This window comes from Otolemur garnettii, unplaced genomic scaffold (assembly GCF_000181295.1).
Source record: "Otolemur garnettii isolate 467f Iridium unplaced genomic scaffold, OtoGar3 scaffold00005, whole genome shotgun sequence".
Taxonomy (NCBI): Eukaryota; Metazoa; Chordata; class Mammalia; order Primates; family Galagidae; genus Otolemur; species Otolemur garnettii.
The window spans coordinates 7,755,387-7,783,238 of record NW_003852400.1 but is presented as its reverse complement, the minus strand read 5'-3'; the positions used below and the strand labels follow the sequence as shown (position 1 = coordinate 7,783,238).

The 27,852-nt window shown below is 36.3% G+C and overlaps 1 protein-coding gene and 2 non-coding genes across 3 annotated transcripts in view; all 3 read left to right on the top strand.

Annotated features, from left to right (window-relative positions):
• MAGI2 (membrane associated guanylate kinase, WW and PDZ domain containing 2) overlaps positions 1-27,852 on the top strand; it is a 1,396,484-nt gene that overhangs the window by 232,509 nt on the left and 1,136,123 nt on the right. The gene's annotated exons all lie outside the window — the stretch shown is intronic.
• Positions 6,955-7,061, top strand: LOC111722063. Its single transcript, XR_002771010.1, has one exon. It is a non-coding gene; the product is annotated as a U6 spliceosomal RNA (small nuclear RNA).
• LOC111722001 lies at positions 22,986-23,111 on the top strand. Its single transcript, XR_002770972.1, has one exon. It is a non-coding gene; the product is annotated as a U4atac minor spliceosomal RNA (small nuclear RNA).

Sequence of the window (27,852 nt, the reverse complement as noted above, 5' to 3'; positions counted from 1 at the left end):
CCCCACCACATCATCACCATGTAAGGGATGGGTAGTGAAAGGCACAAATGTGGGTGCTGTAGTATGGCTGCTTTACTTTTGTGCTTTGATCACCAGCAAAAGGAGTGCCTGTGAATTCTCCTTTTTGCCACTAGCACTGGGAACTCCGAGGAGAGGAGAATAAGAAGCAGATTAAGGCAGATATTCTTGGTGATATAGAGGCTATTTATTGTTTCTTTTTCTCATCACTTCTGAGTATTTTGAAGATAAGAACACAAAGAAATAATTGCGTGTAGTATTTATGAACCCAGATTCTCCATTAATCTCATTGTTTTTATAGGAAAGCAGAGAAATTTAAAAATATAAATTAAAAGGTCAAATGTTTTCAGAGTTAAAATCCCTGAAATTAAAAACTCTAAGACTAGTATCTGAATAGCCTATGCAGATAGCAGTATTAAGATTCTTACATACTAAGCAAAGGGGAACATATAAAAATACCTTGAATTAAGATTTGCAAATGTGAAAGCACTTAAATATAAAATATTCTAAAAATGAGCACAAACGGCTTCAATCTGTATCTTATTCATTTGTCATTCATTTTTTCCATATCTTAAAAGGTAAATATAAGTCTTACTCTTCATAACCAAATTCAAAATTTTCAGTGAAGAAGGAATACTGCCAAAATACAGAATACAACCAAGCAGTGACATATAGGCCACCTCTGTAACAATTCCAGAATAATTGAAAGTGATTTCATTATCTATTTGAAATCTATCTAATTGAAAGTGATTTCATTATCTGCTATGAAGTAGAGGAAAGCTAAATGCCAAATACATATAGTTTTCCAAAGCAAATGAGATCATTTAAATGAGCTCTTGGCAGAACCAATAGCTGCTCCGTAAAATGATTAGATCGTTTTATGTTCCTTTTACCATTTACTTCCTGTAAGAAAAAACTTGTCTCTATTTGCTTTTGTTCGTGGACTTTTTTATAAGAGGAAAAACTTTAATCTGCTAGTAAATGTTAACAATGTATGTCTGTAACTGAAATCACTGCTTTTGGCAGGTATAAAAATGACAAAATCAAAATAGAATATACCAGGCAGTGTTCTAAATACTGTATACATTTTAGCTCATTAACATGTCATCTGTTACAGTGGTAGAATTAGTATGTATGTATTTATTTTTAATTTCAGGTTAATGTGAGGGTACAAACAACTAGGTTACAGTATTTGCATTTGTTAGGTAGAGTCCCTGTTGTAGTTGCGCCCCGCACCCAAAAGGTATGCCATTGCCCTTACATTGTGTCCTTAAGTAGGAGCACACCATGCCCTCCCTCTTCCCCTGCCCCCATCCCTCATCCCCCTGTACCCCGACTGGAACTAATGAGTTTTTCTCTCATGTTGGCGTGTATTATATCATCTACTGCCTTTGTATTAGGATTGAGTACATTGCATACTTGCTTTTCCATTCTTGCGATACTTTACTAAGAAGAATGTGTTTCAACTCCATCCAGGTAAATAAGATGTAAAGTCTCCATATTTTATGGCTGAATAGTATTCCATGGAATACATATACCACAGGTTGTTATTCCATTCCTGGGGTCATGGGCATTTAGCTGCTTTCTGCATCTTGGTGATTGTAAATTGGCCTGCGATAAACAATCTAGTGCAAATGTCCCTTTGATAAAATGATTTTTTTTTCTTTTTGGGTAGATGGGATTGTGGGATCCAATGGAAGGTCTATTTGGAGTTGTTGGAGGATTCTCCATACTTCTTTCAAAGAGGTTGTATTAGTTTGCAATTCCACCAGCAGTTTAAAAGTATTCTCTTCTCTCCACATCTATGCCAGCATCTGCAGCTCTGGGACTTTGTGATGTGGGCCATTCTCACTGGGGTTAGGTGATATCTCAGACAGTTTTGATTTGCATTTCTTTGATGACTAAGGACAATGAGCGGTTTTCATAAGTTTGTTAGCCATTCACCTGTCTTCCTCAGAGAACCTTCTGTTCTGTTCATGTCTCTTGCCCAGTGATAGATGGGATTTTTTTATTTTTTGTTGATTGAGTTTTCTGAAGATTATAGTTATCAACTCTTTGTCAGATTGGTAACATGCATATACCCTTTCCCATTCTGAAGGTTGTCTATTTGCTTTCATTGTTGTCTCCTTAGCTGTACAGAGCTTTTCAATTTAACTGCATTAATTTGTTAATTTTTGTTGTGATTGCCACTATGTCTTCTTCATAAAATCTTTCCCTAGGCTGACATCCTCAAGAGATTTTCCCACACTTTCTTCCAGGATTTTTATCATTTCATGTCTTAGATTTAAATCTTTTATCCATATTGAGTTAATTTTTATATGTGGTGAGAGGTGTGGGTCCAGTTACAGTCTTTTACATGTAGTAAAACCAGTTCTGCCAGCACCATTTATTGAACAGGGATTCTTTTCCTCAGTGGATGCTTTTGTTTGATGTATTGAAGATCAGATGGCTGCAAGGGACTGGTTTCATCTCTTGCTTTTCTAGTTAGTTCCATATATTAGTCTTTATTTTTGTGCCAACACCATGCTGTTTGATAGTTGTAGACTTATAATATAACCTAAAGTGTTAGAGTGGTAGAGTGATGCCTCCAACCATGTTTTTAATACTAAGAATTGTACTGGCTGAATTATTTTTTTCTGGTTTCACACAAAATGAAGAATTATTTTTTCCCATTTCTTCAAAGTATGATATTGGTATTTTAATGGGTATTGGATTTCTTTGGGTAGTATAGATATTTTAACCATGTTGATTCTTCCTAGCCAAGAGCATGGGATGTTCTTCCATTTGTTAAGGTCTTTTGCTATTTCATTCTCTTAAGGTTTTCTACTTCTTTTTGCAGAGCTCCTTCACCTCTTCAGTTACATATATGCTTAGGTATTTCATTTTCTTTGATGCTTCTGTGAAAGGAATTGTGTTCTTGATTTGCTTCTCAACGTGCCTGTTACTGGTGTATACAAACACTACTGATTTGTGGACATTGATTTTATATCCTGAAACATTGCTGTATTTTTTGTCACTTCCAGGAGTCCTGTGGTTGAGTTCTCTAAGTCTAAAGTTATATCATTGGCAAAGAGGGAGAATTTGACCTCCTCTGCTCTCATTTAGATGCCCTTAATGTCCTTCTTTTGCCTGATTCTATTGGTTATAAATTCCACCACAATGTTGAATAATAGTGGTGATAGTGGTCATCTTGTTGGGTTCTAGTTCTAAGTGGAAATGCTTGTTTTACTCCATTTAATATGATATTAGCTGTGGGTTTGTTTCAGAACACTGTCATATCTGCCTATTCTCTTAAGTGTTCTTGTTAGAAAAGGATCCTGAATTTCATCACATGCCTTTTTTTTTTTCCAGTTTTTGGCCAGGGTGGGTTTGAACCCACCACTTCTGATAAATGGGGCCAGCACCCTACTCCTTTGAGCCACAGGCGCCTCCCCTTATCAAATCTTTTTCTGCATCTATTGAGAGGATCATATGGTCCTTGTTTTTGCTTCTGTTGATATAGTGAATTACATTTATGAATTTGTATATGTTAAACCAGCCTTGCATCTCTGAGATGAAGCCTACTTGATGATGATGTATAACTTTTTTAATGTGTAGCTATAATCTAAGACTACGGTTTTGCTAAGTATTTACGTATCACTATTCATCAGTGAAATTGGTCTGTAGTTTTACTTTTTAGCTGGTCTTTTCTTGGTTTTGGTATCAGAGTGATGTTTGCTTCATAGAATGTGTTGGGGAAAGTTCCTTCTCAATGTTTTGGAATATGTTCTGCAGTATAGGTACAACCTTATCTTTGAGGCTTTGATAGAATTCTGATGTAAAGCCATCTGGTCCTAGGCTTTTTTTGTTGGAACATTTTTTATTGTTTCTTTGATCTCAGTTCTTGAGATTGGTCTGTTCAAGAGATATATGCCTTCCTTGTTACATCTAGGGAGGTGGTGTGATTCCAGGTATTGGTTCATTTCTTCCACATTGTCAAATTTCTGGGCATTGAGTTTCTTATAGTAGTCAGAAATAATCTCTTGTATCTCTGTGGTATCTGTTGTCATTTCCCATTTTTTGGTTTCTGATTGAGGTTATTAGACATTTTACTTTTCTTCTTCTAGTTAATCTGATCAAAGTTTTCTCAATTTTATTTATATTTTCAAAGAACCAACTTTTTATTAATTTTCTGAATGATTCTTTTGTTTAGACTTTCATTTATTTCTCATTTAATTTTGATTTTTTTTGTCTTCTATTAGGTATGAGATTAGATTGCTCTTTTTCATTTCCTTAAGAGTATTAATTAGGTTATCGATGTGCTCTCTTTTGGTTTTTGGATGTAGGCAACTAATGCAATACATTGCAAGCCTCTCACAGGTTTGGGTAACCTTTAACTTCATTGTTGCTATGTTCAAGGAATTTAATCATTTTTCCTTTATTTCTAGTTTGACCCAACTGTCATTCAGCATAAGGTTATTTAATTTCCATGCCTTTGTGTGAGGATGAAAATTTTTGTTGGAACTGAGTTCCATTTTTATTGCCTTGTGGTCTGAGAAGACATACAGGATAATTTCAGTTATTTAAAATTTTTTGACGTTTGATTTCCATCCTAGGAAATGGACTATTTTGCAGTGTATTCCATGGGATGGTGAGAAGAATGTATATTCCTTAGCTTTGGGATAGTGTGTGGTATATATCCCATTAAACCCATTTGTTCTAGGGTCACATTTAGGTCCTATGTATCTTTATTTAGTTTCTGTATAGAGGATATGTCCAGTTCTGTTAAATTCTCTTTCTTAATCCTGGAACATTTAAGTTTGGGGCATAAATATTTAGAATTGAAATGTCCTCTTGTTGTATTGCTCTGTTGACCAGTGTGAAGTGTCCATCTTTGTCTTTTTTGACTTTAGTTTCTTTAAATACATTTGTATCTGAAAATAGGATTGTGGCCCTTCCTTTCTTCTGTTTTTCATTTGCCTGAAATATTGTTTCCATCCCTTTACCCTGAGTCTTGTTTTGTATTTTAAGGTTAGGTGTGTTTCCTGTAAGCAATATATAGATGGCTTGTGCTTTTTTATCCAATTAGCCAGCCTATGCCTTTTCGGTAGGAAATTCGAACTATTTACATTAATTGAGATAATCTGTAACTGTGGGAGAGTTCTAGTCATCTCATTTTGTGAAAGTCTGTTGGTTACTTTTATCCTTTGCACCATTGTAGAAGGAAGGTATTGTCCTTTAGTTTCTGGATGTTTACTTTCCTGGTGATCCATTGTGATGGTTAATGTTGAGAATAAGTCTAAGTACTTCCTGTCAATCTGGACTTGTTGTGGCCAATTTCCTTAAAGTTTGCATGTCAGTAAAAGATTTGATTTCTTCATTGATTTTGAAGCTTAGTTTAGCAGGATACAGAATTGTGGGCTGAAAATTATTTTGTTTAAGAAGGTTAAAAGTAGCTGACCATTCTCTTCTGGCTTGGAATGTGTAAGCTGAGAGGTCCAATGTCACACTGTAGGTCAGTTGGTGCTTACTCCTTGCTGCTTACAGAATTTCATCTTTTGTCTTGACTTGGACAGTTTCATTGCAATGTGTCTTCAAAATGCTCTATTTGTGTTAGATGACCCATGGTTCAATATCCCTCTAAAATAAATGTTCAGAATCTTTAGTGAAACTTGTGAAATTTTCACTTAGGAGATCTCCAATAGGGCCTTAATTCCTTTGGGATGTTCTTCTTCCCCTCAGAGATCCCTATAATTTGTATGTTTTAGTGCTTCATGAAGTCCCATAATTCTCTGAGTGACTCTTGTGCTTTCTTTCTCTTCTTTTCTGCCTCTTCAACTACCTGAGTTGGCTCAAGAGCTTTATCCTCAAGTTTTTAGAATCTTTCTTCTTCATAGTCTAATCTGGTATTGATCCTGTCTACTGTATGTTTAAGTTCCCTGATTGACTCCTTCAATTCCTTAAGCTCCACCATATTCTTTCTATATTCTTCATATCTTTCTTCCATTTTTTTTTTTTGGTTTTACTTTTCCACTTTATAGTCAATTCCCTTTATTACCTTTGCCATCCATATTTTAAATTCTCTTTCTGTCACTTCCATTAAATCTTCATAGGTGGAGTCCTCTACAGTGACTACCTCATGATCCCTTGGATGGGTTCCTCTGTTCTGTGTTTTCATGTTACCTGGATTTTTCTGTTGGTTTCTCCTCATGTATGTTTTCTTCTTATTCACTTCCTTTCTCTAATTTCTCATCTCACTGCTCCTTCACTTTAAATTACCTGTCTCTGACCTTAGGTGTTGAAGTTGCCTTTAGGTATAAGACCAAAAGGAAGAGAAGGATAAAGAGCAAGAAGTGAGAAAGGAAAAAAATGATATAGGCAAAAAAAAGGTTGGGTGAAAGGAAAAGGAGAGAAGGACAGAAAGATGAAAAGAGACAGGAGAAATTGTAATGTCTGGCAGGTTGCTTTGGCCTATACCCAAAACTCTAGGACTTTGAGGGTCTGAGCTGGGTAAGTCCCTCAAGGTCAGGATCTCCTTACCAGCCTGGGCAAAAATAAGACCCTACCTTTGCACAGTATAGTTAAAAATCAACAATATGTTGCAGTGAGCATTTACCAATATCATCTTTACAAAGGCCAAAGCTAAAAGGACACCTTTATCAATATCATCTTTACAAAGATGATACCTTACCAATATCATCTTTACAAAGGCCAAAGCTAGACCAGTTGCTTAAGGCTTCTTTGAGCCAGACCAGTGCTGTGATCCTCAGCTCTCAGAGCAAAGGAAAAAATAATAATGAGAATAATTGACAAAAATTAAAAATACAATTATATAAACTGAAGGGAAAAAAGGGATATCTTAGTTGTTGTATGAGAAATTTGAGGATAAGATGAGAAAAGTAGAAAAATCTCTACCAAAGGAGAGAAGAAAGTAGTGAAATAAAAAATAAAGAATGAATGCTCACTTCAGCAGCACATATACTAAAATTGGAATGATACAGAGAAGATTAGCATGGCCCCTGCGGAAGGATGACACACAAATTCGTGAAGTGTTCCATATTTAAAATAAAATAAAGAATGAATGGAAGGGGCTGAAAAACCATAACCAAAATGGATGAACCCTTGCTATTGATGAAAATAAAAATGAAAATATATAAATAAATACAAATACACCCAAACCAAGCCAAACAAAAAATAATGACAGCAATAACAATAAAAACTAAACAAAAAATTGGAAAATAAAGCAGAGAAAAAAAAGAGAGAGAAAATATATATGTGAGTACCCCTCCCACACACACACTCACATATAAATTGCAGTATATTGCCTGGACACCAGGTGGTGCTGTGTTGTAGGAGATGGAGAATATACATGCTATTTTCAATGTACAATACTGGAGCTGGAAGCTACTCTCCAGTTTCAGAGAAGACTCGAACCTGTATTCCTGACCTACTTCCCTCTCCCGTCAGGGCCTTGTCATTTTATCAGTACTCAGTCTCCTTTGGATTAGGATCCCAAAGCTCTCAACAGATCCCTCAAATGACACGACTTACCTTTCAAACAGCGACTCCTGATATAAGGTGACCAGATTTTAACATTGGTGGTAAAGCGGGACACCATTTACGGGGGGCGGGGCGGAGCAGGGGCAGGGCCTGACAGCAATGCAAACTTTGATAAGCAGTTCTCGATAATCACTTCTCAACCATTATTTGTTATTATTACAGTTTAACATTATAAAATTAACAAAAATAACATAAAACTCATATCCTGGCGAAATAGCCACATGGCAGCTGAAAACCGTATATTCCCTTACTGTTCTCCCACCTGTTTGTGCATTCTTTCCAAAAATCAGGACTTTCTGAAAATGCCGCGGGACAAATGCCATGGGACAAATTGTTAAAAATCGGGCCTGTCCTGCCAAAAGCAGGACGTCTGGTCACCTATCCTGGTAACAAAGTGGTTTTCCTTTGGTGTAGGGACACTCAACTTACCCCAAGCATGGCTGCCTAAACTCAGCAGGCATGCCAGAGCCAGCCAGCCTTGTACTGAGATCCCACTTACTATTTCTCTCTCAGGCCTTTCCCACAATGGTGGCCTGCTAAATAGCCAAGCCTGCCGAGGACCTTTACCCTGCCTGACACTGTTCAAGTTCCCTTTTTTATCCAATCCTTTCCAAGGCAGTCCAGTGAGCCATCCAATTGAAAAATAAAAACTGCAGGACAGCCCTTTGAGGGCTGCCCGCTGACCTCTGCCCATTCCCCAGCTCCTGCCCTCTGTGCTGGTCCTCCTCAGCTCCAGACCTCCTTGTTGGCTCCTGGAGTCTCTGACTGCTTCCCATGCCTACAGGGCGATGTTTCTGGGTAGATTCCCCAGCCGGAGGTGGCCAAAATCCTCTGTCCCATCGCACCGAGAGTAGCTGACAAGATGTCTCTAGTCCGCCATCTTGCTCCTCTCCCTGGAATTAGTATTTAAATAGAAAATTCTATTAATGGTGTCCTTTGTTCCATGTGAATGTAAAGGAATTAACAAATCTCTAGAGTTCTTTACTTACAGTTCTCTGTGGACACAGACCTTATTTTCCTTGACCAAGGATATTTTAAATATCTAAAAGGGGAAAAATATCTAAAAGGAACATTATTTCTATAGCTTCCATACTTGTGCAGCAGCACGGGTAAAAGCTCTCACACACTGAACACGCGCAGGTTAAAATTTGTTCTTATCTACTGCCATCTCTTCCATTTATAAACACTAAGCACTTTATATAAAAATGTTATATCAAATAGTCATGTATTGACAAGCAGCATGCAAGAAATAGTGTTCACTGAGCTGAATATTTTGAGTCCACGTATTTCTCAGGATAGCATCTTGCAACGCAGAGTGATGAAATGCAAACTGTTTTCCCATTCGTGTGTGTTTATTACCCCTGAGGAGTCAGAGAAGAGCACAGGGGAGGAGCATTTGCTCCATGTAGAATATGATACAGCGGGAGACAGTCACGTGTGTTTTCACTTCTACCAGTTCCTCCAGTAATCCTCAGAGGAGGTCTTCTTATTATTCCCATTTTACAGAGAAAGAAACTGAAAAGTTACATAGCTGGAGAGCGGCAAAGTTAGTCTCCAGTCTGAAAGCTTCTGTCCCCAGAGCCTGCCGGCTCACTCTCCATGTTATGTGATCTGTGCCGTCACCAAGTGTTTGTTGAGTCCCTTCTCTGGTGAGGTGCTCTGTCCCTAGAGACAACATCATGGGAATTTTTATAGTGTCGTGTGTGAAACACTATAATAAAGCCATGAAATACGAGGTTTCATGGAGTCGCAGCCCATGGACAGGCTCAATGTGTATATTCAAAGCTTAATGGGAAACTTTGGTAAATTATATAGTATCGCTGCCCTCCTGGCCTTGCATTTTTAGCAAGTTTCTTTTTTTTACATTGGTTATAAATTGCAGTTCTCATCTCTGTCAAAAACCTAAGGAAAAGTTTATAACTTTACATAGGTGAGACCAGACAATATCATTCTTTCAAATTGAAAGCCTAATATTCATGCACGATATTCACAGAAGAGCTTCTGAAAACTGTAATTATGTTGTCATTTTCAGACAAGAAAATTTATCATATTAGCATAGGAAATAGCCACATTAAAAAATAATATTAACTAACATTTATTGACTATTTATCACGTGCTAAGGACTGTTCTACCATATTTACATCCAAAGTTTAATTTAATTGTCAGTATTCCTTGTAAGGTGGGCATTATTATCCCCAATTTAGACAGGAAATTGAGACCCAGAGAGGGTAATTTGCTCAAGCTAGCATAGCTGGTTAAAACTGAGCCCTGTTCAAATAGATGTGTGGTGCTTAGTCTCCTAAGCCCTGTACTATAATGAGTTTAGAGTCTGGAGCTACTGTGACCGGCTTGCAGTCTAGCTCATCTGGTTCTTTACTTTGTAAATAGAGACAAGGCCCTTACCTTTTCTGTGCATCAGTTTCCTGATGAGTCAAATAAGAATTATAATAAAACCTTCTTCATAGGGTTGGTGACAAGGATTTTAAAAAGTAGTTGCAGTTAAATCTCTTAAAACAATGCCTACCACAGTGCAGATACTCAAAAAAGTATAGTTACTGTTGTTGTTGTTGTTATTATCGTTCCCTTCTAGAAGATAAAATGACTACATGATAGTGACTAAAAGCACAGAATTTATAGCACTTTTTTCTTTGGTCACCATCAGCATATTTGCTAAAGTGACTATTTTCCCTGAGGCTGATAATGTTTTAAGTACTACACTTCGTCTCACAGATTTCAAATCATACTAATATTTGATCTTTCCATCCTTTATCAGGATTCATCTGGCTTGAAATCAGAGTAATTCTAACTTTACTCCTTTCCTCAGATCTAAAAATCAGTGACCAGAGCAAGAGACCTAAACTCCAGATTCAAAGTCAAAAGAGTAAATTTTCATTTCTAACGTTTTTCCTAATATCAGGTTAAAAATTTCCATTCTCTGGAGAGATCAACTTATCATAAACTGCTTAACACAAACTGTGACCTTATTTATTAATCACCACTGATGTTTTTAACAAATTCATATTAGCTAACGCATTGTCACATAAAAATTGAAACTTAATGACAAAAAGTAAATATGAGACTGTCTTATACTCCTGTCATTGTTCATCTGTTGGCACAGAAAACCTCCAGGACGCAAACAAATTGCTCTTACTCCATTCTATATATTCTTGCCCTTGAGTGTAATAGTCATCTTCCAGAGAGGAAGAGCTTACTCACAAAGGATTAGGGGAAAGCTATTAATATGTGTGTATAAAAATGTAAACATTTATACCCAAACACATACACACACACACACACACACAGAGGAGCATAATTCAGCATAATTCAGAAATGACAAATCTTGGGCTTCGGTGCTATAACAACCAAGTAAAACTACTCAAAATGGCTATGAATCTGCCCATCAAAAGACTTTTTCATGTTATGTAATCAAAGGAGAAAGTATTGAACCAGAAACAAAATTATTGGAAGAGCAATAAAATGGAGTTTGGGATAACTTACTACCATGAAATATTTGATGGATTTCTGCCCAGAGAATGTATTTAAAGTGTATTAAACGTCTTCATGAAACATCTACAGTATACTTTGGGTCTTAAGAATGAGAACTGCAAGACTAGCTTTAATTGTACTGTTTTGCATACAAAACTCTAATGTCCTTGTAACAATTAGTTTAAATTCCTGTGTTTCCTCTTCTCATTTTGCTATACTATCTGACTTTTATCAGCCTTAGTAATTTTCTGTGATAGTCCTTGTTAGAGCAGGAAAAATGTTCTTGAAGAAGCTGAACAAATGCAGACAAATATTTGTTATTCTCTCAGGGATAAACCCCAGAAAGAGATTAACATACAAGGAACAGAAAACAGTGCTAGGTAAACATTTGATTTCTGGTGGAAAGAAACAAGGGCTGAGAAGCAGCTGTTGTGTGGGGAGCAGGATCACCAGCAGGTTTGCAGTAAGCGGGGGAGTCCCACTGGAGATACTTTGTTTCAGTGAATAGAATGTATACATTTTACCCGTGTATTATTTTAAAAGTTGAAGAAGCTAAGACGGTGGTTCTCAACCTTCCTATTGCCACGGCCCTTTAATACAGTTCCTGTGGGTCATGACCCACAGGTTGAGAACGGCTGTGCTAAGAGAATTCCAGGATGAGATGCCAGAGGAGAGCTAATAATGAATTGTTTTTCTCCGAATTTAATAAAATTACCCCTCCCCCATTAAAATAGCAAAAGTGTATTCTCAGTAATGAAGCAAAACAAATAGCAAACCCTCAAATCATAATCTTTGAATAGTGGTAGTCAAGGAAACAAAGGGTTCCAGAAATCATCAAGTAGCATCTCCACCCACCCACCTCCACTACTCACTCCCTCCCCTGCCAAAGCAGTGCAGGGGACACAGCCCTACAATGGCATAGGTACATCCACCTCCAACCCATGATTTGAAAGAAACTCATATGGCGAGGAGCTACCCCAACTCATGAAAAAACAGAAAACCTCTTCAGAGAAGAAAAAAATGGCTCTAAAATCTCTCCTACAATTTCAGCAACTTACAAAAGCAAGGAAGAATGACCAGGATCAGATGTGTGTTTTATTTCCCAGCATAATGGCAAGCTAAAAAAGAAAGGTAAAATGGACCTAATTATCAAGAGCAAATTGGTTGCCTGCAATTAGTTGAGATTTAGTAGAATGGAAGATAAAACAGAAGGTAAATTAGACAAGCTCGGCTAAAATGACAGATGGCCCTATGAGAAGAGATACAAAGAACCAGGTTGTCATACTACTTCTCGGACTAAAGAGCCCATGGCCAAGTCCAGGACGTTATTGCTGACCTCTTTCTTATCAGATTGTCAACAATTCCAAAGTTTTGTACTACCCAGCATTAGCAAAGGTTTGGTGAAATTGTGAATCTCATACCTGAAGGGAAGGTAAACTAATGTAAACATTTTGGGAAATTATTTTGTGATGTCTATCACAATTTTAAATGTCCATGTCCAGAAATTCCACTCTTAGGAGCTTTACCTGCAGTCATACTGGCAAAAAGCATATGAGCCAGAAATTTTCTTGAAAATTATATGGAACAGCAAAATAATGGAAACAACTCCAACAATACTCGGTGAGGAAATGACTCTGTTAAATGCATCCAGTGAAATACTTTACAGCAATTAAAAATAACATACTGTCGAGTTTGACGTGAAGAGATTTTCAGCTATTGCATTAAGTTAAAAATGTACAGAATACCATGTGTATTGTAATGAGTAAAATAAAAGAATATGCATACATATGTGGTTTTTCTGGAATCATTCCCCCCCAAATGTGACTATTGAGAAGAGGCCCAAGGGTTTGGGGCAGGGACAGAGGAGTAACTGTTGCTTTCAGTTTTATACATTTTTATTCTGTTGGAAAATGTTACTGTACACAGGTGTTGTGCAAGTTGTGTTTGTTCTCAAGGGCTCACCAGACATGGCAAAGTAGAAGACAGACTGCTGGCCCCAACTCACGGTGCCAGAAGCATACCTCTATTACTCTCACCGAGTTCTTCTCCTGATAGTACCTAACTCGGTTAATAACTCCACCATCCTCCTATAAACAGTCTTCAAACTGAGTCATTTTTCAAAATTAATTACTTTTTCCTAAAATACAAAAACAACCCACTCTAACTGAAGAAATCTTGAGAAAAAAAAATAAGGAAAATAAGACAATGCATATTGCCTAAAATGTTTCAATTCAGGAAAGTTACTGTTGAAAGTTTGTGTATGTCCTCAAGAAATAGATGGTAGATAAATTAGGTAGGTGGATACACACAGAGATATATTCACACACTACACGCACGCGCACACACACACACATGAGCCTGCTGATTATCCCAGGAGCCTTGCTTTCTCCACTTAACGTTCCTTGAACAAGCTAACAAATATTTTTCCACTTTATATGCCATAGTGACTTACCCCACCACCCCTAAAACATTTGGGTTGTTTTCCAATTTCTTCAACATCAGCTATCATGCCATTAATGGCGAACATTCCTATAGTTTCTTACTGGGTTAGTGTATGACTTCCTAGCTAAAACAAATCCATAGCATGTGAGAAGAGATGTATTCAACAGTGGACGATGTGGAAGATGGCTGATGCTAATTAGACCTGAGCTGTTGAAGGGAGAGTGATACGTCTTTAATTTAGAAATAAGAGAGAAATTTCTTTTCTTTTTTTAAATTAAATCATAGTTGTGTACATTAATACTTTTATGGGGTACAGTGTGTTGTTTCCAAATACAATTTGAAATACTTTCATCCAATTGGCCAACATAGCCTTCATGTCATTCTCATAGTTGTTGTGTTAAGACATTTATATTCGGCTCGGCGCCTATAGCTCAACCGGCTAAGGCGCCAGCCACGTACACCTAAGGTGGCGGGTTCGAATCCCCAGCCCGGACCCGCCAAACAACAATGACGGCTGCAACCAAAAAATAGCCGGGCGTTGTGGCGGGTGCCTGTGGTCCCAGCTACTTGGGAGGCGGAGGCAAGAGACTCGCTTGAGCCCAGGAGTTGGAGGTTGCTGTGAGCTGTAATGCCACGGCACTCTACCCAGGGGGAAAGCTTGAGGCTCTGTCTCAAAAAAAAAAAAAAAAAAAAAAAAAAAAGACATTTATATTCCACAGTTAGAAGATTCACATGTACCCTTACAGGATAAATCATAGGCATGATCCCAGCAATCACCCTCCCTCTACCCATCCCCCCCCAAAAAAAGAAATAAGAGAGAAGAGAACATTTAATGCTATTTTTCTGTTAAAATTTATTGAAAATAGGAGGTGTATTCCAAAGTGGTCCATGTTAAGGGATAGAAAAAATAGGATGAGATAGTGCTTAAAGTAGAATAAAACATAGCCAAGTAGTTATGTTGTATGTGATGACATTTTAAGTGCTGAGACATTTCTTATGCAAAATATCTATCCAACTTATGCCTGATCCTCATTTAGGAGTTGGTTACTTCATTAAGTTATTCTACCTAACACTTAAGTGGGCATATTAAGCTGTAATTAGTCATTTAGACTTTAACATTAAAGCATTTATCTAACATTGTCTTTTATAACAACTATACATATGTATATGTGACATATATGTAACATTAACATATGTATGCAGGTATAGTATATATTTTATAAAATATGTGTTTTATATTATATATTATACAGTATGTTTTATATTACATATATTTGTAAACTATGTATGTTTTATCATATATATATATATATATATTTTTTTTTTTTTTTAATGGGGGGTTTGGAAAGATTTGTGAACAATTACCTGGGAAGGGTGAATCTAAAATAGAGAACCTGATAAATTAAGACTAAAAGCCCTCGATGTCTCAGAAAGAGGAAACCTTACAAAATGTAAAAATACCAACATTTACATAAGGTTTATCACACTTTGAGACTTAAATAACGTAACATTGGTAGCATGCTGACTGGCTAGCATGCTTAGCCTAGAAAAATCTGATACCCGTTAATTCTGTCATTCACCCATCTTATTTTTGTGGGCATATATTTAAAAGAAGCAGCTAGACATTCTTAGCCAATAGGAAAATGTAACACTCAATGCCGTTAACAAAACATGAAATCAAAATAGAAAGCTGTATACATTAGATTTGTACACAAACTATGAGAACTATTTAATTGGTATTTGTAGGGCCCAGATTTCCATTTGTCATTCACGTGTCCTTTGTCTTTTGTTTTGTTTAGCCATTGTGCCCACAAAATTCAAGCAAAGAAAAATTTAAACTGTGTGCATATTTAATAAATAAAAATAAAGTCAGATTCAGTTCAGCAAACCCAGACACTTCCTCGGTCTGTGGCACTAAGATAAGCTGTGAAAGAAACAAGAATGAGTGGACATAGTTCATGAAGCCTAAAAGCTGACTGTCTTATAGAGGAGATAAATGTTAAATAAGTAATTAATTTTAGGGTGATACACAAGATAATATTTACAATGTACTTTCATAGAAGTATGTATTATATGGAGTTGTGGTCACAGTCACAGAGAGGAGGGAGCACACGGGACTTCAACACAGGACCTGGTGATCGGTCATCCCAGGTAGACTATTAGGGCAGAGAATTACAAGTGGGAAGGTGTGGAGTTGTGGGATGCTGTGGTGTTTTCCAGGACCCTGAGCTTTTGGGTGATGTAGAAATAAAAAATTACAGGTAAAAATAAGTAGCATTCTTAATGCCTAGATAAAAATAGGTTTCTAATTTGATATTTTCTCATTTTATTTAGTTTTTACAAATTGCTTAAAAAGATTTGCCATATGTTGCAGTAATGTGTCCAAAAGGCTTCATGTCTAATTCCTTTCATTGTATTTAGCATATGATTATTTCTGTTTTATTTTTATACGACAGATAAAATTGTACATATTTACTCTGTACAACATGTTTGGAAGTTTATATAGGTCGTGGAATGACTAAATAGGGTTAATTCCCATATACGTTACCTCACATAGTTATTTTTGTGGGGAGAATACTTCACATCCACTTGACATTTTTCAAAGTGCAATATATCATTAACTGTGGTCACCATATTGTATAATAGAATCATTGAACTTATTCCTTCTTCAAATCGAAATTTTGTACCTAATAATCCACATTTTCCCAACTCCTATCTCTCAGTCATCCCAAACCCTGGTGAAAACCGCTCTACTCACTTTACTTCTTTCAGATCAAATTTAAAAAATTCTGCAGATGAGAAAGATCACGTAATATTTGTATCTGAATATCTAGATTATTTGACTTTACATAATGCCCTTCAGATTTACCCATGTTATAGCAAATAGCATTCTGTTATGACATTTTTTTGATTATAGTCTTATCTAGCTGAATACTTAGGGTGATTCTATATTTTAGGTATTATGAATAATGCTGCAATAAATGTGCAAATAAATTTTTGACAGGCTGATTTTGTTCATGAACTTGCAAAGGGTTTTTACCTCCCGAGGCTCAATTGCTTACCACACAGAAAGTCTATTGCTGAGACAATGAGGATTGCTAAAGAAGAAAAGGATGTTTATTTGTCAATGATGTAAAGTAGGAGATGGGAGGAATGCCTCAAATCTGCCTCACTGACTGATAAGGTTAGGGGTTTTTTTAGAGGTGAAATAAATAATGCACAAAGTGAGTGAGCATTATTGCCTGTTCAGGGTGCGGTGCAGGGCACACATGCCCAGTGAGAAATCACACCAGTACATGTACCGCATGATCAAAAGTGGCAGATAAGCCCAGCCCAGAGTGGAGATGGCAGTAGTGTGATGAGCGAGAGGTTGACTCTGGTCCTCCTCCAGCCTTGTGCATATGCCGGTGGCAGAGAGGAGATTGCTCAGGGGGTCCCTCAGCAAACTCGGAGTGGAATGCCACTTATTTTGATATCTGTGAATAATTGAGTGGAGTAAAGCGTTATAGTGATCTGTGACTGCAAGGAAATTCCACCATTTCTGTAAAACAGCTCAAAAGGGAAGGGATCAATGAAACAGAACGTTACAAATTTTGGGCCAGCACATTTTAACTGGTCTGGGAACTTGTTCCTTTCCAATTTAGATACCCCCCCCCCCAACTTTTTTTCTTGCCTAATTGCTCTGGCTAAAATCTCCAATACTCTTTTGAATAGAAGTGGCAAGAGTGAATATCCTCTTTGTGTTTAAAATTCTAAAGGAAAAGCTTTCAGCTTTGTCTGAGGAGTATGATTTTAGCTGTGAGTTTGTTACACATGCCTGTTTTAATGTTTTGAGGTATATTCCTTCTATCTCTAATTTTGTTAAGAGTTTTTGGCATAAAAAGAAGTTGAATTTTGCCAAATGCTTTCTACATGTTTATTGAAATCATCATGTTATTTTTGTCTTTTGTTCTGTTAATGTGTGGAATCCCCTTTATTGGTGTATGTCGAGTCTAGTAAATGAGGTGTTTAATATGTTGTTGAATTTGGATGACTGTGTTATTTTTGCATCTATTTTTATCCATAATTTTGACCTGTAGTTTTCTTTTTCTGTAGTGTCTGTCTGGTTTTGGATTCATGGTAATACTAATCACATAAAAAGATTTTGGAAGTATTTTTTCCTCAGTATATTGGAAGAAGTTGAGAATAACTGGCATTAAGTCTTGAAATGCTTACTAGAGTTCGATGGTGAAGCCATCACACCCTGTGCTTTTCTTTGATGGGAGACTTTTTATTACTGATTCTATATCCTGATGCATTATTGTTCTGTTAAGACTTTCTATTTAAAAATTTCTATTTAAAATTTTCTATTTCTAATTATGAAATTTCTATTTCATAATTCAATCTTGGTTTTATGTATCAAGTAAAATATCAGGGTTTTTTAGATTGTCTAATTAGCTGTCATATAATTATTCATAATAATCTCTAACAAGCCACCATATTTCTGTTGTATCAGTTTAAGGTCCCCTGCTTCATTTCTGATCTTACCTGAATTTTCTCTTTTTTTCATAGGCTAGGTAAATGTCTATTTTGTTTATCTTTTTTTAAAAAAAAACTTGGTTTTGTTGACTTTTTCTAATGTATTTCTAATCTCTATTTATTTTTGCTCTCATCCTTATTATTTCCTTCTTTCTATTTACTTTGGGCTTGGTTTGTTCTTATTTTTATAATTTCTTGTGGTACAACATTATTATTATTTTTAATTTGAGATCTTTCTTGTTTTGGATGTTGACATTTGTTTATATGAACTTCTCTATTAGAAATGATTTTCCCATAAACTTTGATTTTGTTTTAATTTTCATTAGTCTCTGGAAATTTTTAAATTTCCCTTTTAATTTCTTTACTGACCCAGAGATCTATAGCTCCCTTGACCCAATATTTCTCTCTTATTGTCTCCCTTATTAAAAAAGTGATTTTCTTTAGTGACATGCTTTGAGTCCTTGCTTTTTATTTTCTCTGTGTCTACGTTTTTGTTTTGTGATTATCATGAGGCTTACAGAACCATCTTATAGTTATAACATATTATTTTAAGCTGCTGGTGACTGATCCTCCACCCACACAAGAAATGGCACTTTCACTGTGCTTCTGCCACCACACACTGCTTCTGATGCCATAGCTCCCATCTTTTCATAGTGCGTGTCCCCTAAGCAATTATAGTAGCCATTATTTTCAACAGTTTCATCATTTAACTTTTCTACTGAGAATATTAAATTTTCCATTCTGGCCACTTATTGTATTCCCTCATTTCGTTGAAGTGTTTCCCTTTATTTTCGTGAAGTTTGCTGAGCTTTCTTAAAACATTTGTTTTGGATTCTTAGAGAATTCATATATCTTCATTTCTTTAATGTTAGTCACTAGCACCTCAGTGTGTCCATTTGGTGATGTCAGGCTTTTCTGATCTTGATCCTTGTGATCACATATCAATGTCTGTGCCCTTGAAGAAGTAGACTCTTGTTTTAGTCTTGGCAAATGAGCTCTTTCTAGCAAAACCATGTGACAGGCTCTGTACTGGATGGACCAGAACCCTGGTTCTAGAAACCTAAGGCACACGGTGTGTAGCAGCAGGCACGGCACTAGGGCAGATCAGAAGCCCATGGCTACTGGGGTCTGTGACTGCTGAGGGATGTCCCGAGGCCAGGGCCATTGAATTGGCCTAGACCTGGTTATAGGCCAGAGTTTGAAGTTGCCACACAAAACTGAAGCCTGAAGCTGGGTGGTTCTGCCTGGCACTGGGATATGTCTACTGGCTCAGTTTACAGACAGCAGCCTGGAGTATGTGGCCATGGGTGGTCTTCTTCCTGTTGGGTTTTACTCTGACAGGCCCAGTGTCAGGGTCCAAGGCAAAGTTCCGTGCTCACTTCCATCTCTTTTCGTCACATAAACGGTATCTCTCTCTGTGCTCTGTTGCCTGGGGCTGGCAAGGGACGATGTGGGTAGTATAAAACTGTCGTTTCTGTGCTCTTTCATGTGTCTTTTCTTATTATTGTGCCACTCCTAGGTAGTGTGATCTGTCAGCTGCTTTCCTTAGCCTTTGTGAAGGTCTTTGAGTGCACAAATCGTTATTTAAATTGATGCGTGTGGATAGGGATGATTGCTGGAGAGTCCTGCTTCACAATCTCACTCTGCTTCTCTCTAGCATATTAAGACAAAAGTTCCTTTAAAATGCTGTTTGTAGATTTTTGAGACATGTTATGTACATATGCATTTTATATTGGCTCAGCTTAAATATGTTTTAAACGTTGATTGGTATTTTGGTTTTATTTCTTTTATGTCAGAACTGAGCAAGTTAAAATATATACACACATTGTAACAAAATGTTCTACAGATTTTTTTTTTCAGGACTGAATGCCTAATTGTCAAGAATTATTTTTGTGTAGTAGAGACTGAAGCCACCAATGGTACAGAAACATAGTAGAAACAAATGCCATTGTTCGAATTTGCCACACAAATTCCTTGCCACACAAATTGTCATTGTCCATCTCTCTAATGAAGTTATTACAAAGTGACTTATTTGTTGGTATTTTTTTTTTACCACTGGAGATGAAGAAAGACTAAAAGATGGGGTAGGCAGGACCAGAAAAAGAAAGGAATTTAACTTTGCTTCGAAGTATAATGGAGAGTCATTAGGGATTTTGAAATGGAACAGAAAAATTATCTACTTCATGTTTTTAAAAAATCATTCTGTTTGTCATGTGAAAGATTATTAAGGAAATCAAGCAGGAACCAGAAATAGCAGTTGGTGGTCTATAGTTATAACTCAAGAGAGAAATGATGGTGTTGTGGTCTGATGTAGTATTATTAGAGATGATGAGAAAGAAAGGAATTAGATTTGTTAAGGATTTTAATCTGTGGAGATGAAGAAACCAAATAAAAAATCACTCTAAATTTTGTAAAATTTTATGTTCTATGTTCAAAAATAGAAAGATTTTGGGTGAACAGTTTGGAGGTCAGGGTTGCATGGAGAACCAGAGTTTATGTTTTAGACATGTTAAATCTTAGATGTCCATCAGAGATCCAAGTGAAAATGTCAAGTAGTTGCGTGATTTGTGAGTGTACAGCCAAGGGAGCACTCGGAGCTGGAAACACACATTAACAATAGTCGATTTTTATAATGTCTGAAGGTCTGAGTCTAGATGAAATCATAGGAGAGAATGTAAATAGACCACATGTGGTTTTTAGAAGACTTGGTTACAACACCAAGGAGGATAAGAATAATGCTTATTATACATGAACCCAACTTTGTGGAAGAATATTACAACGTATAAGCCTTTCCAGTCCATATTAGTATTTTCCCAGTAAATGTTTCCTTGTTCGTTTGTACCTTGCCCATGAGATTTTTTTATTTGCAGTAATGTCTAGAATACAGCACAAGACAGTGCATGTCTACAATAGTATTTTAATAAGCACATTCTAGGCCTTAATAGTTGTCTACCTTATACTGAAATGATAAACATAATAAAAACAAATAAAAATCGAAGCTCTTACTAGAAGTTACATGACCAAGTGTACACAAATAGTGAAAAGCTAAACATTAAGGTTTGGTCTCCTCATTCTCAGCCCAGTGACTTTTCACCAAACCTGAAGGCCGTCTGAGTGTGTGACTATTCCTGAACAACCATCTCTAGCAAAGGAAGATAATTAAAGTCTTGTTTTCTGATAAAAAGGAAGCCAATTGGTTTTTAATCATCTTACCAACAAAGTTAATAAATTAATATTTTAATGGTACCAGAGTCTTTACTTAATGATTTCTCTTTAATCATCTAGAACATGAGCAAGAAAAAAAAAAGTTTTGCTGAGGACTAAAATGTATTTTATGTACAATACCACCACTGCTAATATATCCAAAGCAAATTCAACTAACTTTCTTTAATCATGGATTTGATCAGAATACTTGAAATAAAAAGAGGACTGGTACTATTTTTGTGCTTAATTTTGGTAATTAATAAATATTATGCTATGAATCTTAGATAATAAAAATGTCAGCTGAAACAAAAATTGAATTCTATACAAATTCAAACATTTACAAAAGACCTAAGGATATTTAGATGTCCGCTGAATATGGAAAAAAAATTAAAGTGTCCAATTTTTATTATCCAAATAGGCTAATGAAGCATCATTTCTCTAAAACACTTCATAGGATAGTATTAAAAAGAGATTTTATGGTCTAATACATTTAGGAAATTGTGAATTTAACAAACCCAGATTTTTCAGAACTTGTAATGTGCAACAGTTTATTGTTGATATCTTAGGGTTAAATATGTAAAGAAACATTACTCAAAATTTCATGTCTATAGGTCCCAGCTTTTTTCTCACTTTTTATAAAATCACTACTAGCAGGGGGTACTTGGAAAATCCTTCTCCAAAGATTGATCGAGACTGAAGGACAGTAGAGAAGCACACCCTAACCTCAGTTAGAGAAATTTTATTGTCTGTGACCTTGAAAGTCATCACTTCTGTGTTTCTTATATTCACATCAAACCTTCATATACTTTCAAGGTGAGGGAGGGTAAGTGCTGTGTTAAATGAAGAAATCAAACTGGCCCCAGACAAGACTGTAAAGTAAGCAAAGTCTACTTTTGGCTCACTGCCTTCAGTGTCATCACATTTTCTTCCCACTGCTGACAACTTACTCAGGTTGTCACTCCTCCTCCCCACCTGAGGATACTTTTCTAAAACCTTTTCCCAGAGGGTGTTTAAACATGCCAATTACTCCTGTGTCTTACTTTTCCCCCGTCCCAGAGGGGATGTCTGCTTAGGATGCACCACCTCTTGGAGCATATTGATGGCACCATCATCTTATAGACCGAAAGCTTCGTCTAAGGCCTTAGCCAATGCATGGGTCTGTGACAGAGAACAAAGAAGTAAGGCGTGTTACTCTTAAGCAAAGGGCTCCTTTGGAACATCTCAAATTATATCTCATTGGACATTGTCTCTTTTACCTATTACCAGTGTCAGTGCTGTAAAAGCATATAATTTCTCAGAAATAGCACAGGTAAGGAAACTATAAAAGTTACTGCCTACTGGAATTGGAAGGGCTGGGCATCAGACGCTTGGGTTTTACTCTTGTCTCAGTTACCAGTTGGCATTGTAATTCCTGATGTCACAGTGTGTGATCTCAATGGTATGCAATATTCTTTCAGCAACTTTATAGTACATGTAAGGAAATTAGACTTGGCCTAAAACTTTTCATAATGGCCCTGCTGGTATATATTTCAAAAATGGATCATAGACTGTTAGAACCAATATTAGCCTAAAGGTCACATAGTATCATAGAGGTCACGCAGGCAGGATTAACTCCAAGTAGAGGAGAAACTATAACCTGAGGGCGTAAATCTGGACCAGGGACATCACTGAAGTAGATTTTGTAGTCTTGGCATGACAGCCACCAGTGAAAGGAGCTGCAGTTAGGGCTGGGTCGGGATCACAGTGTACATGTTCCTCAGTCAAGAAACTAGAGTTGAACCCTCCTTTTCTTGGGGTTGCACTGCTGTCCAATGAGTGCATGGTGAGGGGCGTACTGCTAACACATACACAACGTGCCCTTGTCAACTAGAGCTTTGCTTTATATTGGTGCAATTTTTGGAAAAAAGAAATAAAAAAAAGAAACTAGAGTGGTATTTCTATTGTTTAAAAATTAGTGATATCTTAGTACCATAGTTTTGTACAAAAACTAGAATATGTGTCATGAAAAGCTTGCTGAAAAATTATTCAATTACACAGGGAGAAAAATAATCTCCCTCTTTCCCAAAAGAAGCAGAAATGAGTTCAAAACCTTGGCGTACTGTGCTTGGCTTCCTCATCTCCTCACTGGCACTGCCAAGGACATCTGCTTCTTTCCTGGTGTTTATATGCCCAAATCCCTTTAAAAAACTTTATAGACACTGTTATATTCAGAAAGTTTGTCTCTAAACCTTATTCAAATATGCTGACAGCCTATATTAAATATAATCTTGATGTAAAATAATTTATAAAGAATTTTCCTCTACGTAAGTCATGTAATACAGGAATGATCTCTTGCAAGTAAGAGATAGCCTCTTAGGCATTTCTGTATCGGAGTCCCAGGCCAACCCCTTACCAGCCCATGACTTAGATGAGTTGCATAATCTCTCAGTGCTTTATTTGCCTCGACTCTTAAATTAAGGATGCTGAAAGAATTACGGTAGGGAGTCATTGTGAAGAATGACCAAGCTTGTAAAGAGCTTTAAAACTTCTTCAAAGGTTAGTGATTGTGTAATATTAGTAGTAAGTATATAGATATTCCCTGGACTGTTCTTTCAATTTTTCATCATTTGGCATTTTTCAAAATGAAATTATAGAGACTACCTCCTCCACTGCAAATGCACCTATCATTAATATTATTACTGATATTGGAGTCATTATATATAATTAGACATTCTTGAGAAGTGAAATAACCTAAACTCTACAGAATATTTTAAACATAATAAAATTATTACTTCAATTTAATAATTTATCAAATATGTCATTGAATTTGAAAATTAGCATTACATTTTCTGAATGTTTAATTATGCATTAATTTTAATTTTTTAGTTTTTTATTTTCTATATTTTAGAGACAAGAAACATTTTTCCCCTTCATTTTCTTATTTCCCAGAAAGTAGAGGACTGGGCATCTGGCAGGCTCTGTGTCTTTTCCACCTGAGTGACACCTTGGTTTTGCATTGACTTTACCTCTTATTGTTGATGCATCAGATATTAAGGAAAGAGAGTGAGTATGATTAAATTGTTTTCAATCTTCTTCCCCATTCCTTATGTTCAGTTTTGTAATAAAGAGGCAGATACCCTCCACATTACCACAGAAAAAAGCAAATGAGAAAAGCAGTGGGATAAATGCTTGCTGAAAAGAACACTGGTTTTTATCATATTCTCTGCGTGTGAGTCACTATGACAGTTGCAATTGAAAGACCACCAGAAAGGACTGGAGAGAAAACCTGTGTAAATGCAACACTGTATTAAAGCGTCATCCTGGGCCCTTGCTATGGTTTGCACATTTGTGTCTCTCCAAAATTTATGTTGAGTACATTGGTTACTTTTTCTTCCATTCTTGGGATACTTTGAGAAAAAGACATGAAGGCTATGTTAACCAGTTGGATGAAAGTAGTTCAAATGGTATACAGAAACAGTACACTGTAGCCCATGATAGTATTAATGTACTGTTATGATTTAATAAAAAATTTATGTTGAAAATTAATCCCCAATCTAGGAGAGTAGGCCTTTGGAGAAGTGACTTAGTACTGGTGCTCTTATGGAAGGTCATGAGGAAGCAAGTTCAGTGGCAACATGGTGCCTTCTATGATCTGAAAGCCCTTACTTATATCTAGTCTTCTGGATCCTTGATCTTGGACTTCTCTACCTCCAGTACTATAAGAAGTACATTCCCGATGCTTTTAAATTGCCCAGGCTAAGGTATTTTGTTATAGTAGCATGAACAGACTAATGACTCCCCCACATTCTGAAATCCTAACTTAGGCTGCAGAATTGACCTCAAGTGAGGTTAAGACATCCTGATCTGTGCCAGTGTATCCATTTAGAAACAGACCAGGTTAGTTAAATTGTCTCAGAGTGTGCATTACAGAGAGCAGAACTTGACCTTGTGCAAGCACTGATTGCAATTTCCAATGAGCAGAGTGTGAGGTTCTCTACTTGGGGGTGACTGAGTGAGTAAACGTCTGTCTTTTTATGAGAAATTACTTTGGCCTACTTTCTTAAGCTTACAGTCTTTACATTCTCATGGCACTGATTTCTTGTTTCAGGCATAGTCAGATCTGATATTAATGCCATATCTTTTAATTGGTGAGTCCTCCAAAAATCACTTTTCTGGCAAGCAGCAAAAAGAAGTCAAAAAAGGCAGCAACTAGCTTCATGGATGATGAGCTGCTGGGTCTGGAGGAGCAAAGAGAGAGAAATTCATGTCCAGGAAAAAGAAAGAGATGAATTCATCAGATAGAATAGGGCTATGAGTGTAAAAGATCAAACTACTCGTAAGAATATGCCATATATGATGAAACCTAGGGAAAAAAATAATGTTGGGATATAGAAAACTCTTTCCAGGAAAAAAAAAAGCAATGGGTTAGAAGAAAAAAAATGTAATGCTAACAAATTACTTGGCTTAATACTTAACAATAGTCATAATGTTATAAATGTCAATTATTAAGGGAAAATGATTATCCCAGTATACCAAGAAGACAAGGAAATGGGAAGCAGGAATGACCACCATGCAGACATGCAGATAGGACAATACTAAGAAGGTAAATTTGCAAAACACAATGTCATCAGATAGTGGCTAAAAATAACAACAAATCGCAAGATTAAAAGATTACTGAAATGTAAAAAGTTAGCATCATTTTAAATGATTAGAATCATAAAGGGGCAAGATGCCATTTGATTGCTTATTTAAAAATATGTACATATATTACTTTACTAAATATTTTAAATGTTAAAAGAAATAGTATTTTTATAACTTAATTTACATTTTTTATCTCACATTAAATTTTATGAATGAATTTTTGCAACGGATTTTTTAAAAATATTAGAAGATTGTATTTACTGCATGTATTTACAGAACAACATATTGTTTTGAAGAATATGTATTTATCATGAAATGACTAAATCTAGCTAATTAACATATGTATTACCTCATATAGTTATCATTTTTGTGGTGAGAAAACTTTAGGTCCACTCTCAGCATTTTTCAAGAATACAATATATTGTAAACTATAAATATAAAATTTCAGTTAGAGGAAGAATAAATTCAAAAGATCTGTTGTACAATATGGTAAGTAGTTATGTTGTACAATATGATAAATATAGTTACCATATTGTACAACAGATCTTTTGAATTTATTCTTCCTCTAACTGAAATTTTGTATCCTTTGACCAGCATCTCAGCCCCCAAATCCTGTAGACCCTTCTAACCACCCTTCCATTCTCTACTCCTGCAAGATTGACTTTTTAAAATAATCTACAGTTGAGTGGGATCATTCAATATTTGTCTTTGTGTGCAGGCCTCATTTCAGTTGACAATCTCCTTCAGGTTCATCCATGTTTCACATGTTATATCTTAAAAAAAAAAAATTATAGTAACATATTGACATCCACTGAGGGAATATGCCCTTTGTAGAAAGAGTTTACATAGGAGAAAGTGCAGAAAGGCAGTGGAATTAAACACTGAGAATACTCAGAGCTACAGCCTTAATGGTTCAGTATGAATTCCCATCACTCACCAGAGAGACATCTGACTTTCCATTCTAACTCTAGCAGCCAGAGCCAGGAGCAGGAAGAGAAGGCAGAGAAGACAGGGGTGGCCAGTCTCATTAGAATTTAACTGCTGGTCAGGCTGAGGCAAGAGAATCGCTTAAGCCCAGGAGTTTGAGGTTGCTGTGAGTTGTGACACCATGGCACTCTACCAGGGGTGACATAGTGAAACTCTGTCTCAAAAAAAAAAAAAAAAAAAGAAAGAAAGAAAGAAAGAAAGGGAAAGAACTTAATACCATTTTTAGCACAAATATTTTACTTATAAGGTTCTATTTGACTTTCAAGCTTTCTCAAAATATGGTCTAGGACCTTGTGACAAGTGAGTAGTATGCCATGTGTGAAAAGTGGTTGTGGTTAAAAGCTCAGGTGATGAAATGAATATGATAGCCACCGGGGCATGTACACATCGGATTTTCACGTGTCAGAGATGTTTTCATTGCCACCACAGTAGTGAGTGTTGTTGGCTTAAGTGTGTTGGTAGTTAGTTGATGCAGAATACTGGCCACATTGTTTTAGATTGCTGGGGGATCACATCTTCTATAATATCCACCAAGAAGAGTCACACTAAATCAGATTCCCAGTTGTTAACTTTACCTTTTCAGGAGAAATAATAATTGACTGATAAGATAAGAAAATTAGAAAGAACAGGCAGAGGTCATTAGGTTCACTGGCCTTCCATGATTTGACTTATTATTACTTATTGGCCTGGAGGTTCTTCTAAATTAATTTTGAGTATATCTTTCTTAAAATGTCAGTAGCACAAATTGATACTTAACATGATGTTTCTCATCGATGTCCCATTAAAAGTAATTTGATTTTTTCCATTAATTCTCCATTCTCAAGTTTGCTCATAGTATACAGGAATATTTTCCTCTTCTGAGGTAGTCCTCACATCAAAGACATAAAAGAAATAGAATTCTCTTCTACTCCCTAAATCCCAGGAAAGATTTCATTCAGATCCCTCTGAAAAGCTAGATGTTGGCTTTGTCTTTAAAATGTTTGTATTTTTCTATTATAAGATAAAATATTAAATGTATAGGATACAGAAGGAGAAATT